The following is a 17,971-nucleotide window of genomic DNA, read 5'->3' as shown; positions in this document are numbered from 1 at the left end:
CTGGACAGAGGACAAGGGTCATCAAGAAGCCGAGAGGATCCATTGGTTTCGGGCCCAATGCGTGGTAGTAACTGTTTCATGGATCACAAACACAGAACTCAGATCCTAAGGACGGCTTCAATGAGATAACCCACCATGTACTCCTACATGGCCTCTCACCACTACCTTTACCAAATCGTGTTCACACACTTAGCTCTCAACAGTAGGACATGTTTACACACCTCCGATTCATCCCCGATGAATCAGACCTGACCCAACTCTAAGCAGTAGCAGGCATGACAAACAAGCATGAATGATTAGGCACATCAGGATTCAAACAACTCCTACTCATGCTAGTGGGCTTCATCTATTTACTGTGGCAATGACAGGTCTTGCAGAGGATAAGGGGTTCAACTACCGCAGCAAGTAATAGAGGAATCGTGTTGTCCTAATGCAGTAAAAGAGAGCAGGAGCAGGAGAGTGGGAATGTATCGGAATGCACAAGGAGGTTTTGCTTGCCTGGCACTTCTGAAGATAGTATAGCTCTTCATCGGTGTCATCAAACTCATCGTCGAAGCAACGTCTACTGAGAGGGGACAAATACTGGCAACAGAGAAAGAAACACAATCAATGCAATGCACAATATGATGCATGATCATGATATGGTAAAATGAGTGTGTTGGGCTAATGCACCTACAACCAGATGGGTCTGGGTCATTTTGAACCAAAGGTTCAGTCCCAAACTCAAATTATGAATTTAAATAGTGCCTTATAATGTTTTGATATAAACAGCAGGTTTAAGTTGCTTTATCATGCATGAAAATGGTACAGATGGATAGATTAGATTTTTTTGATCATTTTTCATATATAATTTATTTCATCGCAGTTACGGTTGAATTTCTATGATTTTTAGAAGTTTTGGGCCTTTTTTGGAATTTATAAATCATTTCTGATTCATTTTAATTTCAGAAAACAGATACTGCGTCAGCATTGAGTAAGCATGACATCAGCAAGTCAACTGCGGCTGACCGGGGTCAAACCTGACGGTGGGTCCCGCGTGTCAGTGTCATTAGTTTTAACTAATTATAATTAGTACTAACCCTAGATTAATTAGCCAGCTAGGCCCCACCTATCATTGACCCAGGGGGGTCAAACTGGGCCCACCCTTGGTCAAACGGGGTCAATCTCATCGGACTTGGTCCACGGCTCGTCGCCGGCGACGACAGAGATGACAGAGCGGCTCAGGAATGCTCTACAGGGCACCGTTTTGAGCGTGGTTTGTTGCTACGGCTTGCTGGCGCTCTCGCGCATCTAGTGGTGGCAGCGGTAGCAGCTGGGATGGCCTAGGTTGACGGCGACGACGACTTGTGCGGCGGCCGGCGTTCGGCCAACGACGGGTTGGTTGCTACGGTGCGTTAGCGAGCGGGATGAGGTGCTGGGCGGACTCCACATGGCTCCGGAAGCACGCGGGACTCGATGGTTCGAGCAACAGAGCACGGCATCTAGGTTCCCGGCGGCCATGGCGGACGGCGGCGCTCAGCCATGGTGGGAAAGCTAGTTAGGGGACGAGATAGGCACGGGAAAGAGAGGGGTTCGGACCAGGAGCTCACGGCGGGTCGACGGTAGGCTCAGCAGCTCGGGGGAGGTCCTGACGACGGAGAATCGAGGACGGTGGCCGTTGGATGCAGAGGGCGATGGCGAGCTCGAGGACGACGTCATAGGGCTCCCTGCATCATGTGACTCGGCGATGAGGAAGAGGGCGTCACGGTAGACCTCGGGGATAGCTCGGAGAGGCGAGGAGGTGGCTGTGGCCGTGGTGGTTTCGGACGGCGGCAACAGACGCTTTCGGTCCGGGCGGGAGAGAGGGAGCAGAGGAGAGGAGGGAGAGCAGCGAGTGAGGGGGAGGAGAGAGAGGTCCAGAGCGGCAACGAGGGAAGGATCGGGGCCCTTGGTGGAAGCAGGAGGTGGAGCTCGGGCGCGCGCGCGTCGACACGCCTCTGCCTACTGGCAGAGGTTTAAGACGGTGGGAGTTGGGCTGGGCCTCAGCCAGGGTGCTGGGCCAGGTGGCTGCATAGGTAAGTTGGCCCAGGTAAGTTTCTGTTCTCTCTCTCTGGTTTTCTATTTATTAATTTTTTTCTATTTCCTGCAATTGGTTTTGATTTGATTTAAAACATCAAATCATTTTTGAACTTTCTGTAAATTGTTATGTGAGCTCTGAGAACTAGTCCAAGGTCACAAGCAACTTACAAAATATTTGAACTTTATTTCTTATATAACAGAAATAAATTCAACTCAAATATGTTATTGGTTTAAGTCAAAGGCCCAAAAATAAATATTTCTGTGATTCCAAAAATATTGGTTTGAATTTAACCTCTTACCAATATTTTCACAGAGTAACAGGAACATTTCTTTGGACTCATATGATGAGAATTAAATGTTGATTATTTTTAAAAGGTTTCTGAGGCTTTGAAAATTCCCTCAATTCAAATTTCAGAATTTAGACATGATGATCATGCAAGGACAAGCAAAGGCTAAACTAGGGCTGTGACAACCCGATTCTAGAAACAATCCCTTATTGCTTTAGGATCTGAGACAGGAGGTATACCCAACTGTTTTGGGTGTCCTATGAAGATGCATTTATCCGCTTTGGGCTCGAGCTTATCAGCCTGAAACTTTTTCACATAAGCGTCGCAGCCCCAAACTTTTAAGAAATGACAGCTTAGGTTTCTCTTAACCATAGTTCATACGGTGTCATCTCATCGGAATTACGTGGTGCCCTATTTAAAGTGAATGTGGTTGTCTCTAATGCCTAACCCATAAACTATCGTGGTAATTCGATCATGGTATGCATCATATCCAATAGGGTGCAGTTATGATGTTCGGACACACCATCACACTATGGTGTTCGAAGCTGTATTAGTTGTGAAACAATTTCCACAATGTCTTAATTCTGTGCCCAACTCATAATTCAGATATTCATCTCTATGATCATATCATAGATATTTTATCCTCTTGTCACGACGATCTTTCAACTTCACCCTGAAATTACTTGAACCTTTCAATAATTCAGACTTGTGATTCATCAAGTAAATGTACTCAACATCTACTCAAATCATCTGTGAAGTAAGAACATAACGATATCCACTACACGCCTCAGCACTCATTGGACTGCACACATCAAAATGTATTACTTCCAACAAGTTGCTTTCTAGTTCCATTTTACTGAAAACGAGGCTTTCAGTCATCTTGCCCATGTGGTATGATTTGCATGTCTCAAGTGATTCAAAATCAAGTGAGTCCAAACGGTCCATTTGCATGGAGTTTCTTCATGCATATACACCAATAGACATGGTTCGCATGTCTCAAATTTTTCAAAAACGAGTGAGCCCAAAGATCCATCAACATGGAGCTTCTTCATGTGTTTTATACCGATATGACTTACGTGGCAGTGCCACAAGTAGGTGGTACTATCATTACTATCTTATATCTTTTGGCATGAACATGTGTATCACTACGATCGAGATTCAAAAAAACCATTCATTTTAGGTGCAAGACCATTGAAGGTATTATTCAAATAAACAGAGTAACCATTATTCTCCTTAAATGAATAACCATATTGCGATAGACATAATCCAATCATGTCTATGCTCAATGCAAACACCAATCTCGATGGTAGAGGGAGCGTGTGATGCTTGATCACATCAAGCTTGGGAAAAACTTCCAACACATATCGCCAGCTCACCTTTAGCTAGTCTCCATTTACTCCGTAGCCTTTTATTTCGAGTTTACTAACACTTAGCAGCCGAACCGGTATCTAATACCATGGTGCTACTAGGAGTACTAGTAAAGTACACATTAACACAATGTATATCCAATATACTTCTATCGACCTTGCCAGCCTTCTCATCTACCAAGTATCTAGGGTAATTCTGCTCCAGTGGCTGTTCCCCTTATTACAGAAGCACTTAGTCTCGGGTTTGGGTTCAACCTTGGGTTTCTTCACTAGAGCAACAGCTGATTTGCCGTTTCATGAAGTATCCCTTTTTGCCCTTTCCCTTCTTGAAACTAGTGGTTTCACCAACCATCAACAATTGATGCTCCTTCTTGATTTCTACTTTTGTGGTGTCAAACATCGCGAATATCTCAAGGATCATCATATATGTCCCTGATATATTATAGTTCATCACGAAGCTCTAGAAGCTTGGTGGTAATGACTTCGGAGAAACATCACTATCTCATCTGGAAGATCAACTCCCACTCGATTCAAATGATTGTTGTACTCAGACAATCTGAGCACAAGCTCAACAATTGAGCTTTTCTCCCTTAGTTTGCAGGCTAAGAAAATCGTCGGAGGTCTTATACCTCTTGACGTGGGCACGAGCCTGAAATCCCAATTTCAGCCCTCGAAACATCTCATATCTTTCGCGACGTTTCAAAACGTCTTCGGTGCCTCAACTCTAAACCGTTTAACTGAACTATCACGTAGTTATCAAAATGTGTATGTCAGATGTTCGCAACATCCACAAACGACGTTCAAGGTTCAGCAGACTGAGCGGTGCATTAAGGACATAAGCCTTCTATGAAGCAATGAGGACAATCCTCGGTTTACGGACCTAGTCCGCATAATTGCTACTATCAACTTTCAACTAAATTTTCTCTAGGAACATATCTAAACAGTAGAACTAACGCGCGAGCCACGACATAATTTGCGAAGACCTTTTGACTATGTTCAGGATAATTAAGTTCATCTTATGAACTCCCACTCAGATAGACATCCCTCTAGTCATCTAAGTGATTACATGATCCGAGTCAACTAGGCTGTGTCCGATCATCACGTGAGACGGACTAGTCATCATCGGTGAACATCTTCATGTTGATCGTATCTACCATACGACTCATGCTCGAGCTTTCGGTCCTCCATGTTCCGAGGCCATGTCTGTACATGCTAGGCTCGTCAAGTCATCCTAAGTGTTTCGCATGTGTCCCGAGGCCATGTCTGTACATGCTAGGCTCGTCAACACCCGTTGTATTCGAACGTTAGAATCTATCACACCCGATCATCACGTGGTGCTTCGAAACAACGAACCTTCGCAACGGTGCACAGTTAGGGGGAACACTTTCTTGAAATTTTAATGAGGGATCATCTTATTTACTACCATCGTTCTAAGCAAATAAGATGCAAAAACATGATAAACATCACATGCAATCAAAAAGTGACATGATATGGCTAATATCATTTTGCTCCTTTTGATCTCCATCTTCGGGGCTCCATGATCATCGTTGTCACCGGCATGACACCATGATCTCCATCATCATGATCTCCATCATCATGTCTTCATGAAGTTGTCTCGCCAACTATTACTTCTACTACTATAGCTAATGGTTAGCAATAAAGTAAAGTAATTACATGACGTTTATATTGACACGCAGGTCATTAATAAATTAAGACAACTCCTATGGCTCCTGCCGGTTGTCATACTCATCGACATGCAAGTCGTGATTCCTATTACAAGAACATGATCATCTCATACATCACATATATCATTCATCACATCCTTTGGCCATATCACATCACAAAACACTTGCTGCAAAAACAAGTTGGACGTCCTCTAATTGTTGTTGCAAGTTTTTACGTGGCTGCTATAGGTTTCTAGCAAGAACGTTTCTTACCTACGCCAAAACCACAACGTGAATTGCCAATTTCTATTTACCCTTCATAAGGACCCTGTTCATCGAATCCGCTCCGACTAAAGTGGGAGAGACAGACACCCGCCAGCCACCTTATGCAACTAGTGCATGTCAGTCGGTGGAATTGGTCTTACGTAAGCGTACGTGTAAGGTTGGTCCGGGCCGCTTCATCCCACGATGCCGCCGAATCAAGATAAGACTAGTAACGGCAAGATAATTGACAATATCGACACCCACAACTACTTTGTGTTCTACTCATGCATAGTAACTATGCATAAACCTGGCTCTGATACCACTGTTGGGGAACGTAGCAGAAATTCAAAATTTTCTACGCATCACCAAGATCAATCTATGGAGTAATCTAGCAACGAGGGAAGGAGAGTGCATCTACATACCCTTGTAGATCGCTAAGCGGAAGCGTTCAAGTGAACGGGGTTGATGGACTCGTACTCGTTGTGATCCAAATCACCGATGATCCTAGTGCCGAACGGACGGCACCTCTGTGTTCAACACACGTACAGCCCGGTGACGTCTCCTACGCCTTGATCTAGCAAGGGGAGAAGGAGAGGTTGGGGAAGACTCCATTTAGCAGCAGCACGACAGCGTGGTGGTGGTGGAGGAGCGTGGGACTCCAGCAGGACTTCGCCAAGCACTACGAGAGACGAGGAGGGAGAGGGGTAGGGCAGCGCCAACAAGGAGAGCAAATCACATGTGTTGGGCAGCCCCAAACCTCAAGTATATATAGGGGGAGGGGAGGGGTTGCGCCCCACCTAGGGTTCCCTCCCTAGGGGTGGCGGCCAGCCCTAGATCCCATCTAGGGGGCGGCCAAGGGGGAAGACAGGGGGGCGCACCACTAGGTGGGCCTTAGGCCCATCTGAGCCTAGGGTTTGCCCCCTTCCCCTCTTGAAGGCGCCTTGGGCCTTGGTGGGAGGCGCCCCAGCCCACCTAGGGGCTGGTCCCTTCCCACTATTAGCCCATGTAGGCCTCCGGGGCTGGAGGCCCTACCTGGTGGACCCCCGGACCCCTCCGGTGGTCCCGGTACACTACCGGTGATGCCCGGAACATTTCTGGTGGCCAAAACCATACTTCCTATATATTAATCTTTACCTCTGGACCATTCCGGAACTCCTCGTGACATCCGGGATCTCATCCGGGACTCCGAACAACATTCGGTAACCGTGTACATACTTTCCCTATAACCCTAGCGTCATCGAACCTTAAGTGTGTAGACCCTACGGGTTCGGCAGTCATGCAGACATGGCCGAGACAACTCTCCGGTCAATAAAAAACAGCGGGATCTGGATACCCATGCTGGCTCCCACATGCTCCACGATGATCTCATCGGATGAACCACGATGTCAAGGACTTAATCAATCCCGTATACAATTCCCTTTGTCTATCGGTAGGATACTTGCCCGAGATTCGATCGTCGGTATCCCGATACCTTGTTCAATCTCGTTACTGGCAAGTCTCTTTACTTGTTCCATAACACATTATCCCGTGATCAACTCCTTGATCACATTGTGCACGTTATGATGATGTCCTACCGAGTGGGCCCAGAGATACCTCTCCGTTTACACGGAGTGACAAATCCCAGTCTCGATTCGTGCCAACCCAACAGACACTTTCGGAGATACCTGTAGTGTACCTTTATAGCCACCCAGTTACGTTGTGATGTTTGGCACACCCAAAGCACTCCTACGGTATCCAGGAGTAGAACACAAAGTAGTCTCATGGTCTAAGGAAATGATACTTGACATTAGAAAAGCTTTAGCATACGAACTACATGATCTTGTGCTAGGCTTAGGATTGGCTCTTGTCCATCACATCATTGTCCTAATGATGTGATCCCATTATCAACGACATCCATGTCCATGGTCAGGAAACCGTAACCATCTATTGATCAACGAGCTAGTCAACTAGAGGCTTACTAGGGACATGGTGTTGTCTATGTATCCACACATGTATCTGAGTTTCCCATCAATACAATTCTAGCATGGATAATAAACGATTATCATAAACAAGGAAATATAATAATAACCAATTTATTATTGCCTCTATGTCACATCCCTAGCTTCAGGCATTGCTCTAGGTTAGCTTCATGTGTGCATCATGTCTATATTTTTGAAACTTGAAATGAGGAAAGTGAAAGCCTCAGAAATCAATTTAAAAGAGGGGCAAGAACCCCTAAAATTGCATTCATTGTTTCCAACATGCCTTCATAAATGTTTGATAATTTTGGCAAGGCTTTGAAGACCAAACCAAAAATAGTGAACATTTATGTGGAATATTTTGGGCACTGAATTTAAATCATTATTGTATTTGAATCTGGAATTATATTCATAATATATGGGATATATTTTCAGATAACTTTGAAATGTTTTATGTGCTGTTGGAAAGGTCCATCTAGCAACATAAATTATTCAGAGGATATTTGGCACTGTTTTGAATTTGTTTAAATTTGAAAACAGTGGCAAAGAAAAAAAAAGAAGAAAACAAAACAGAAAAAAAAAATAAAACAGAGACAGAAACTTACCTAACCTCACCTGTGCTGGCCCAGCCTCCCCTGTGCAGCCCACCTGCGTGGCCCAGCCCACCTCCTTTCCCCCCTTGTCCTCTTCTTCCTCTGCCAGTAGGCAGAGGCGAGGCGTGGCGCGCGCCCGAGAGCCCCGGCCACCTCCTGCTTCGCGCTGGAGGCCGCCCTTCGTCCTAATTCGCGCCACGACGACGCCCCGTGTCCCCTCTCTCCTTTTCCCTCACTCGCTGCATCCCCTCTCCCTCTTCGGTCTCTCTCCCTCGCTCATCCCCGGATGCACCGAGACCGCCGACGAGTACCACCGGAGCCACCAGCATCCCCACGCCCAGCCAGTTAGGCCACGAGCTCCGCCTTGGATCCGGGAAGCTCTACCACGACGCACGCGACGCCGGGTGCCCTGAAGCCACGCCATCACCACCATCTTCATCGCCACGGCCGGCGATCGCCGCCGTTCGATTCGCAGCACCGAAGACGCCCCCGAGCTCGCTGACCACCTCATCGGTCTCCCTATGAGCTCCTGCTGCCTCCTCTTTGCTCGCCCCCTCTGTTTCCGTCCCCTAGCCCCATCTTCCGACCACGGCCGAGCTTGCCGCCGCCGTGCCATGTCGTTGCCGTGGCCAGGGCCATCCCAGCGTGCGCCTGAGCGCGTCACCATGTTCACCGCCCTCCCAGGAGCCCACAGCGCCCTTCGGTCTCTCCTCTAGTGCTCTATAGCGCCACCCCAGGATTGCCCGAGCTGCTGCCGCCGCCAAACCTCGTCGCCGACCACTTTTCCGGCCACCCCAGCACCTGTCACCGCCACCACTAGATGCGCGCCACTGCGCGCGTTCGAATGCAACAAACCACGGCCGAAACGATGCCATGTGGCTCGTTTCCGAGCCCTCCGCCGCGTCTGGACTCGCCGGCGGCTAAACGCCGGCGACCGCTGACCCGATGACCGGCGTGGGTTGACCCCACTGCCAGGTTGGACCCCCCCCCTCTCTCACTGACCTGCGGGCCCGCCTGGCTAATTAGGCTAGGATTAGTGCTAACTAAATATTAGTTAGTTTAATAGACACTGACAATGGGCCCCAGGCCACTAACTAAATTAGATTAGTTAGGTTAGTCACTGACGGATGGGACCCACTGGCCAGGTTTGACCTGGACCAGCCACGTTGACCTGCTGACGTCACTAATACGTCATCCTGACGCAGTATTTGTTTCTGGAATTAAAATAAATCAAAAATGATTTATAAATTTCAGATAATAACCAAAACTTCTAAAATTCATAGAAAATTAACCGTAACTCCAAATTAAATAATTTATATATGAAAAATTATCAGAAAAATTCAAGGAATCCATCTGTACCATTTTCATGCATGTTAGAACAACTTATAGCTGCTGTTTAGCACAAATCAAATAAAGGGCATTTAAATGATCACATATGGAGTTTGAATTTGAATCTTGTATTCAAACCAACTTCATTTAATCTGTTGCTAGTTGCATTGGCTCAAAACACATTCATTTTGCCATGTCATGATCATGCATCATATTGTGCATTGCATTGATTGTGTTCCCTTCTGTGTTGCCGGTATTTGTCCCCTCTCGATAGACGTGATACCGATGATGTGATCGTTGACACTGATGAAGACTCAATGTTATCTTCAAAAGTGCCAGGCAAGCAAAACCCCCTTGTTCATTCCGATACAATCCTACTCTCTCGCTCCTGCTCTCTTTTACTGCATTAGGACAACACCGATTCATCTGTTACTTGCTGCGGTAGCTGAACCCCTTTGTCCTTTGCATGACCTGTCATTGCCACAGTAAATAGATGAAACCCACTAGCATGAGTAGGAGTTGTTTGAGCCCTGATGTGCCTACTAATTCATGTTTGTTTGTCATGCCTGCTATTGCTTAGAGTTGAGTCAGGTCTGATTCATCGGGGATGAATCAGAGGCGTGTGAACCTGTCCTACTGTGTGTGAGCTAAGTGTGTGAACACGATTTGGTAAAGGTAGCGGTGAGAGGCCATGTAGGAGTACATGGTGGGTTGTCTCATTGCAGCCGTCCTCAGGAACTGAGTTCTGTGTTTGTGATCCATGATTCAGCTACTACCACGCATTGGGCCCGAAACCAATGGACCCTCTCGGCTTCTTGATCACCCTTGTCCTCTGTCCAGGAGTTGCAAGTAGTTTCTGGTGTTTGTAGTATGCTGGAGGCCGTGGGCAGCGCTGACCGTAGGGGTGGGCTGTGATGCGGTAGGCACGTGGCACGGTGTACCGGGCGCCCGTTTGGTGTCTCGGGAACCCTGTTCACATCGTTTGGGGCTGTGAGCGAAACTCCGGTCGGATCTCCTCATGGATGGAACCCGAATAGGCGATAAACCTGGACTAGAGACTTAGGTGATTAGGTAGGTCGTGGCCGACACCCACGTTGGGCTTCCGCTTGAAGGTTGCCGAGTACATGTCGTGTAAACGGCGGTAAGTGGTGAGAGCGTGTGTGAAGAAGTACACCCCTGCAGGGTTAACATCATCTATTCGAATAGCCGTGTCCGCGGAAAAGGACTTCTGGGTTGCTTATATCAGTTCATAGACAAGTGAAAGTGGATACTCTAAAATACGCAAGATAAGCGTGAGTGCTATGGATGGCATTCTCGTAGGGAGACGGGAGCGGATCCATAGTGGTGTATTGATATGGTGAATATGTGGACTCGTGTGCGCCACCTCAAAAAAGTTACTCGCAGTCGTAGTTCAGGATAGCCACCGAGTCAAAGCTGGCTTGCTGCAGTTAAACCCCACCATCCCTTTGTTGAAAATGATGCATATGTAGATAGATCTGATGTAAGTCTTGCTGGGTACATTTGTACTCACGTTTGCCTATTTTATGTTTTTGCAGAGAGACTTCAGTCTCACTAGTAGTTCCGCTTGGACTTCGACGTTTAGCTTGATACCTCAGCTACGATCTTGTGCCCTCGGCAGGATCTGATAGATAGTCAGGCTTCTCAGCCTTTTTCATTTATAGATGTCTGTACTCAGACATGATAGCTTCCGCTTGTGCTTTGACTTGTACGCTCTGATCGTTGGGTCATGAGACCCATGATTGTAATATCGCGCTCCTCGGAGCCTATTGAATAATTACTTGAGTCGTAGAGTCATGTTGTGATGCCATGTTGTATTTGCACATATCGAGCATATTGTGTGTATGTTGTTGAAATGCTTGGTATGTGTGGGATCTGACCATCTAGTTGTTTATCTTTAGTAGCCTCTCTTACGGGGAAATGTCTCCTAGTGTTTCCACCGAGCCATGGTAGCTTGCTACTGCTCCGGAACACTTAGGCTGGCCGGCATGTGTCCTTCTTCGTTCTTGTGTCTGTCCCTTCGGGGAAATGTCACGCGATGAATACCGGAGTCCTGTTAGCCCGCTACAGCCCGGTTCACCGGAGTCCTGCTAGCCCAGTGCTACAGCCTAGATTCACTCGCTAATGACCGACACGTTCGATGCTGGGTCATGGATGCCTGTCCCTGTAAGTCTGTGCCACTTTGGGTTTACGACTAGCCATGTCAGCCCGGGCTCCTTATCATATGGATGCTAGCGACGCTGTCATATACGTGTGCCAAAAGGCGCAAACGGTCCCGGGTAAAGGTAAGGCGACACCCGTGGGAATACCGTGCGTGAGGCCGCAAAGTGATATGAGGTGTTACATGCTAGATCGATGTGGCATTGAGTCGGGGTCCTGACAGCGTTGGTATCAGAGCTTGACTGCCTGTAGGATTACCAAGCCAAACTGGTCGAAGTTGAGTCTAGAAATTCTTTAGTTATATAAGGGAATTGATTGTGGGATGGAACGTAAGGCTCTTTTTACTCCTTATACCTCATGCCCTTCTGATCTGAGTCATCTTATCTTTCTTGCGGGGATTAAGAACTAGGCTATCTCTTCTTTCTATTAGGATCACGTGTTACTAATCAGTAGACTTATAAGATTGTTGGATTTAAGTCTCAGTTCAGTTCCTACTACTTCCGTATGTTAATTGTTGATCTCGGAACCTTGATATTGTGCTTCTGAGTGGTTATGCCACCATTTTTGTGATTGTCTCAAATCCTTTTGAGCAATTATAGCCGTTATGCTGTCCGAGTCATCCCAGGTTTCTAAAAGAGTCTGATGCATTTGCAAAATCCTTTTTCTCCGGTTTCAATGTCTGTTAGGCCAGGTTAATCACACAAATTGTTGAGCTGAGGTACTCTACCGCCTCAACCTTTATGTTGGAGTTATTATTATGACCCTAGGTGTCTCAGGGGATCATCTAGTGGTCTAGCCATGATTTGTGTCCTAGTGTGAAGATTCTGGCCTTTATTCTCGGAAGCATCCCGTGATGCTACTTAGTAGTAGGTATTCTACTCCTGGGTTCTGAACCCGAGATTCACTCTACCTACTTCATGTGGATAGTAATTGCTAGTGCCTTTAGGATATTAGTAACCTTTGCGATAGTCCTTGAAGTCCGTGGTATCTTCTTCTTCCAAATACCATGAACTACTTATGGCAGATGTTTATTGGATCAAAAAAAATCACAATTAGAGTACTCTTGAGGAGTTCTCCATTCATAAATCGTGACTCTGCCAGTTCTACCTTTCTGCATGGGTTATCCGGAAGAAATATGTTGAACTTGGTTCGACATACTAATCTATGCATCCACAACTCAGAAAGTTATATGTTCCTTTGAGTTGTTCTCTTTAGTTGCATTCTGACATTCGTCTATCAATTGATAGTCAAGAGTATGCGTGCGTTCGTTTATCGATGCCTATTACTCTTGTGGTCCGTCAAGCCATTCTACTCCGGAATGACTAGGAGAAACAAACTCCAGTACCTCTTCCATATCTAGGATTGGGTCAAAGTAGTTGTATTCCGCAGATCAAATGCCAGTCCAGCTTTTGGTTCTGCTCTACCTTGGAGTATTACATATTTTATATCGAGATTGTTATAGGAATTGCACACCATCCCATGAACTCTTGGTACAGTGACACTTCTTGCCATCACTGTTCATTCCTCGGCCCTCGTGTTGATGCAACCGGAATACCGACAAATGAATTGTGATGTGTGAAATCAATACTGCTAGCAACTCTGTTGCTTGGTAGTTAAAGGATAATAATTTCATTCTTAGTATGTTGGTTTTCGAATCATCCTTCTAAGACTGATCGTGCTACCTAGTCCTTATTTCGGTGCACCCTTCGATTGATGAGTTAGGATCTTGTCAAGTCCTCACTCATTTGATCATATCGTCTTGCCCTCAAAAGCAAGATTGTTCTCGAGCTTAGTAACATACCGGTGGTTCGTGACTTTCCAAATATCTTCTTGGAGGTGTTACCGGGTTGTCACCTGACCGCTATGTTGAGTTCGTGATCAAGTTGGTTTCTTGTGAACCACCTTCTCTCCAAGAATCGGTGTTAGATATCCCTGAGCTAGTTGGTTAAGCTAGACAACAACTTGGAGAGTTGGAAGATAAAAACTTGCCTGACTTAGTTCGTTCCAAAGGGATATTCTTGTGTAGTGTGTGTTGAAGAAAGATGATATCTTCATCGATTGGTCCTTGTGATCAGTTGCTGGACCTATTGTCTTATCAATCCTTTGATTTGAGTGTGGGCTATCGCCAAATCAAGTCGGAACCAACGATGTTCGTAATGTTGTCTTACTCGTGGTTGATCCCTCGAGCATACACCATTATATCTTTTGGGTCTGACCAATGCTATCACTTGTTCACTTAACTATGGAATTCCTTTTAAAAGGAAACCCAGATGAATTGTTGTTGTGCCCATTGACAACATCCTTGTCTTCTCCATAATTTTGCTGAACATTAAGCTAGTGTTGGAAACTTTTGAAAGCATTTGTTCATGCTAGCTCATGAAGCATATGTTTGGATGAAGGTAGTGACTTCCTTTAATTCATGTGCATCTGATGCAAGTTGCCGCCGTGGATTCGAGAAAGTCAATGTTGCTTTCTTTGGAATCATTCCAAATCAGTCATCACACGTGCGAAGAATGCTGTGGTTTGAAGACTTGCAACCTTCAATCTATATGTATCCCTAGCACACCAAGCCACTGATTGATTTGTTCAAGGAGAAGGAGTTCCTTCATAAGAGCTAACCGGACTTATGAAAGAACTTCGATACCCTCGTTGATGGTTCCCCCTCCTGAACTCGGTAGTGTTTTATTATAAGACTACCACGTGGTCATGCTTGTCTGGAACAACGTGTTCACATGTTTGTAGCAGAACCAGCTCATGTTTTGGAGCTTGCTATCGTAGTTCATCTACCGAGAATCCCGCAACGTCATCTCGTCGATTTGTGTTGCAAACTTTCATTTTTCTTCCTAAGACTCGATGAGCCTGGAATATCCTAAAACCAACCAGAGCTGAAACTCAGGCAGATATGATGGTTGGAACATTTCCCTAAGAACTATAATATTGGTCTCTTGATAACCAGTAAGGTGGATGTCGTGGCCAACACACCCATCCGGTAGACCTATTATTATAGTATCTTGTTTGAGGAAGTTGGCCACCCCCCCCATAGGGATTTCGTAGGATTTACTCCCTAGTTGCCCCTATGGATTTTTGTGTTCCCGAAGTCCGACCTTTTACTTGATGTTTTAGATATCAAACCATATCTATGAATGGGTTATACTAGCACATCAAGGAGAACATTAGAAGCGGAGTGCTAAATGTCTCTCGGTCGATCATCCAGATTTTATTTGCTTGGCCTCGCTAAGGTGAAATATGAGAAAGTGTTATCCTCCTTCGCATCTGCATCGTCCATCGCTATCCATCATGGTAGTATGTTGTGTTGTCAGCACCCTTGACGCGGTTGTTGATAAAACCTTGATGATTGTGGAAATGCTCAAGTTCTTGAGAGCACGCACAAGCGCTACGTCTTATCATCGGCACTAGCTGGGATTGCCCCAGATTTCCTCGGTTATGCTATAACCACTCCAACAGTGAATTCACTCTCTATTGTTGGGTTCTTCCCCAGTTACCAGAATCATTCCCAGCATTTGCATTTTGTTCCCAGCTTGCACCGCCAATGTGCCATTCTACCATGGGTCTCTTCCATTTCCGGTGATAAGCAAAATCATCCATTACGTTGTCTTCAACAAGGTAATCCACATCATCCAAGTTTGAGTATGCCATTCTACTGAACCCCTCTAAATGATCGATTATGATTTGCCTTAAGCTGGTATAAAGAGTTTCAATGATCTCTGAATCAAAGGTAATTCTTTTGTCACTTAAGGGGAGATATTTACGAGTCACGGTTCCGAAGGTGTCTCGTTGTGGTATCATGGCAACTCAACTCCTCGCTACGTTGACAACCGATTACCACCTTCTTAAGTGTGGAATTGTTGTCCACCTAGTGAACCTTCGTCATCCGTTTCTTTCCACCCCTCTTGATGTGTATCTCGTGTCTCAACCCGAGAGATGGTCCTATGTCTCATTCCGTGAGTTGTTCGATCTTTAAGAAGATCGACCCTTCTAGAGTCTCCTTCTTCCCTCCATGTCATGTTGGCAGGATTTCTCAGAACAAGACATCAAGACAATGATGGTGAATGAATCAACGTTCAACTGAAGTGCACCCTGGATCGTGAAGATTGTACTAGTTTGCGTTTCCCCTTCATCCTACCCTACGCTTGAATCTCGAGACGAGATTCTTGTTTAGTGGGGGTGAGTTGTCACATCCCTAGCTTCAGGCATTGCTCTAGGTTAGCTTCATGTGTGCATCATGTCTATATTTTTGAAACTTGAAATGAGGAAAGTGAAAGCCTCAGAAATCAATTTAAAAGAGGGGCAAGAACCCCTAAAATTGCATTCATTGTTTCCAACATGCCTTCATAAATGTTTGATAATTTTGGCAAGGCTTTGAAGACCAAACCAAAAATAGTGAACATTTATGTGGAATATTTTGGGCACTGAATTTAAATCATTATTGTATTTGAATCTGGAATTATATTCATAATATATGGGATATATTTTCAGATAACTTTGAAATGTTTTATGTGCTGTTGGAAAAGTCCATCTAGCAACATAAATTATTCAGAGGATATTTGGCACTGTTTTGAATTTGTTTAAATTTGAAAACAGTGGCAAAGAAAAAAAAAGAAAACAAAACAGAAGAAATAAAACAGAGACAGAAACTTACCTAACCTCACCTCCGGCCCAGCTTCTGTGTAGCCCAACCAGCCCAACACTGTTGGTCCAGCCCACCTCCTCCCCTTGTCTTCTTCCAGCTCGCGCCAGAAGGATTGGGCGCGTGGTCGCCGCGCGTCTGGCCACCTCCTCCCTCCCTGCCTGCCTGGCTACCCTCGACGCGCCCGGACGACGCCACGCACCCCCTGCACCGCTCCCCTCTCCCCGTGCCCCTCTTCCCCCCTGTTCGCCTCTCCCTCTCGCTCACCCAAACCGCGCCGCCGACGCCGATGAGCTACACCACGGCCACATCCACCCCCTCGCTCCCTCTCCGCATCCCTGAGCTCCGCCCTGACCCCGTGGAGCTACCCACCGACGCACGCGATCAGAGGAGGCCGCAATCGACCGGAGCGTCGTCGTCTTTATCTCTGGTGCCCGGAGATCGCCGCCGTCAATTCGCCGGCGCAGAAGCCTCCCCGAGCCCGCCGAGCTTCTCTTCCGACCCCATGTGAGCTCCTGCACCTTCCCTTATGCTCGCCCCCCCCTCTGTTTCTCTCCGCTAGCTCGATTCCGCCGGAGCCGAGAGCTCATCGCCGCCGGCCATGATGCCTCCGTCGTTTTAGCCACCACAGCTCGTGCCTGAGTGTGTCAACGCGTTCGGTGCCCTCCCAGGAGCACGCAGATCCCACCAGCTCCTCCTCCCGAGCACCCTAACGCCGAGCCCAAACTAACCCGAGCTCCGGCCGCCGCTGCCGAGCTCGCCGCCGTCAGCCCCGGCCGCCCCGCGACCTTCCGCTGCCTCCGCTGGATGCGCAGGAGCACGAGCTACCTCCTGGTGCTCTCAGCGCACACAGCCGCTGCCCCTAGCGCCACTCCGGTGAGCCACCGCCGCTCTGGGTCGTCGCCGTCGGCTAACCGTAGATGCATCCGACGTGGGCGTCATTAGCGGCTAATGGCGCCACTAATCGAACCCACACCCACTGACACCGGGCCCCACACACTAAACTAACCCCTGGCTATTTTAGTTTAACAAAACTAACTCTCTGTTAGTACAGAGCCAATGACATGTGGGTCCCAGTGTCAGGTTTGACCTGGACCCGGTCTGTTGACCTGCTGAGGTCAGCATGACGCAATGATGACGCAGATAATCATTTTCTAAAATAATTCAGAAATTCCAGAAAATGCCTAAAACTTCAATAAATCATAGAAAATTAACCGTAACTCCAAATTAAGTAATTTATATATGAAAAATTATCAGAAAAATTCAAGGAATCCATCTGTACCATTTTCATGCATGTTAGAACAACTTATAGCTGCTGTTTAGCACAAATCAATTAAAGGGCATTTATTTAATCACATATGGAGTTTGAATTTGAATTTTATATTCAAACCAACTTCATTTAATCTGCTGCCAGTTGCATTAGCCCAAAACACATTCATTTTGCCATGTCATGATCATGCATCATATTGTGCATTGCATTGATTGTGTTTCCTTCTGTGTTGCCGGTATTTGTCCCCTCTCGATAGACGTGATACCGATGATGTGATCGTTGACACTGATGAAGACTCAATGTTATCTTCAGAAGTGCCAGGCAAGCAAAACCCCCTTGTTCATTCCGATACAAT

The sequence above is a fragment of the Triticum dicoccoides genome, chromosome 5A (assembly GCF_002162155.2).
Source record: "Triticum dicoccoides isolate Atlit2015 ecotype Zavitan chromosome 5A, WEW_v2.0, whole genome shotgun sequence".
In the NCBI taxonomy this organism is placed as follows: domain Eukaryota; kingdom Viridiplantae; phylum Streptophyta; class Magnoliopsida; order Poales; family Poaceae; genus Triticum; species Triticum dicoccoides.
This window is presented reverse-complemented; position numbering follows the sequence as displayed.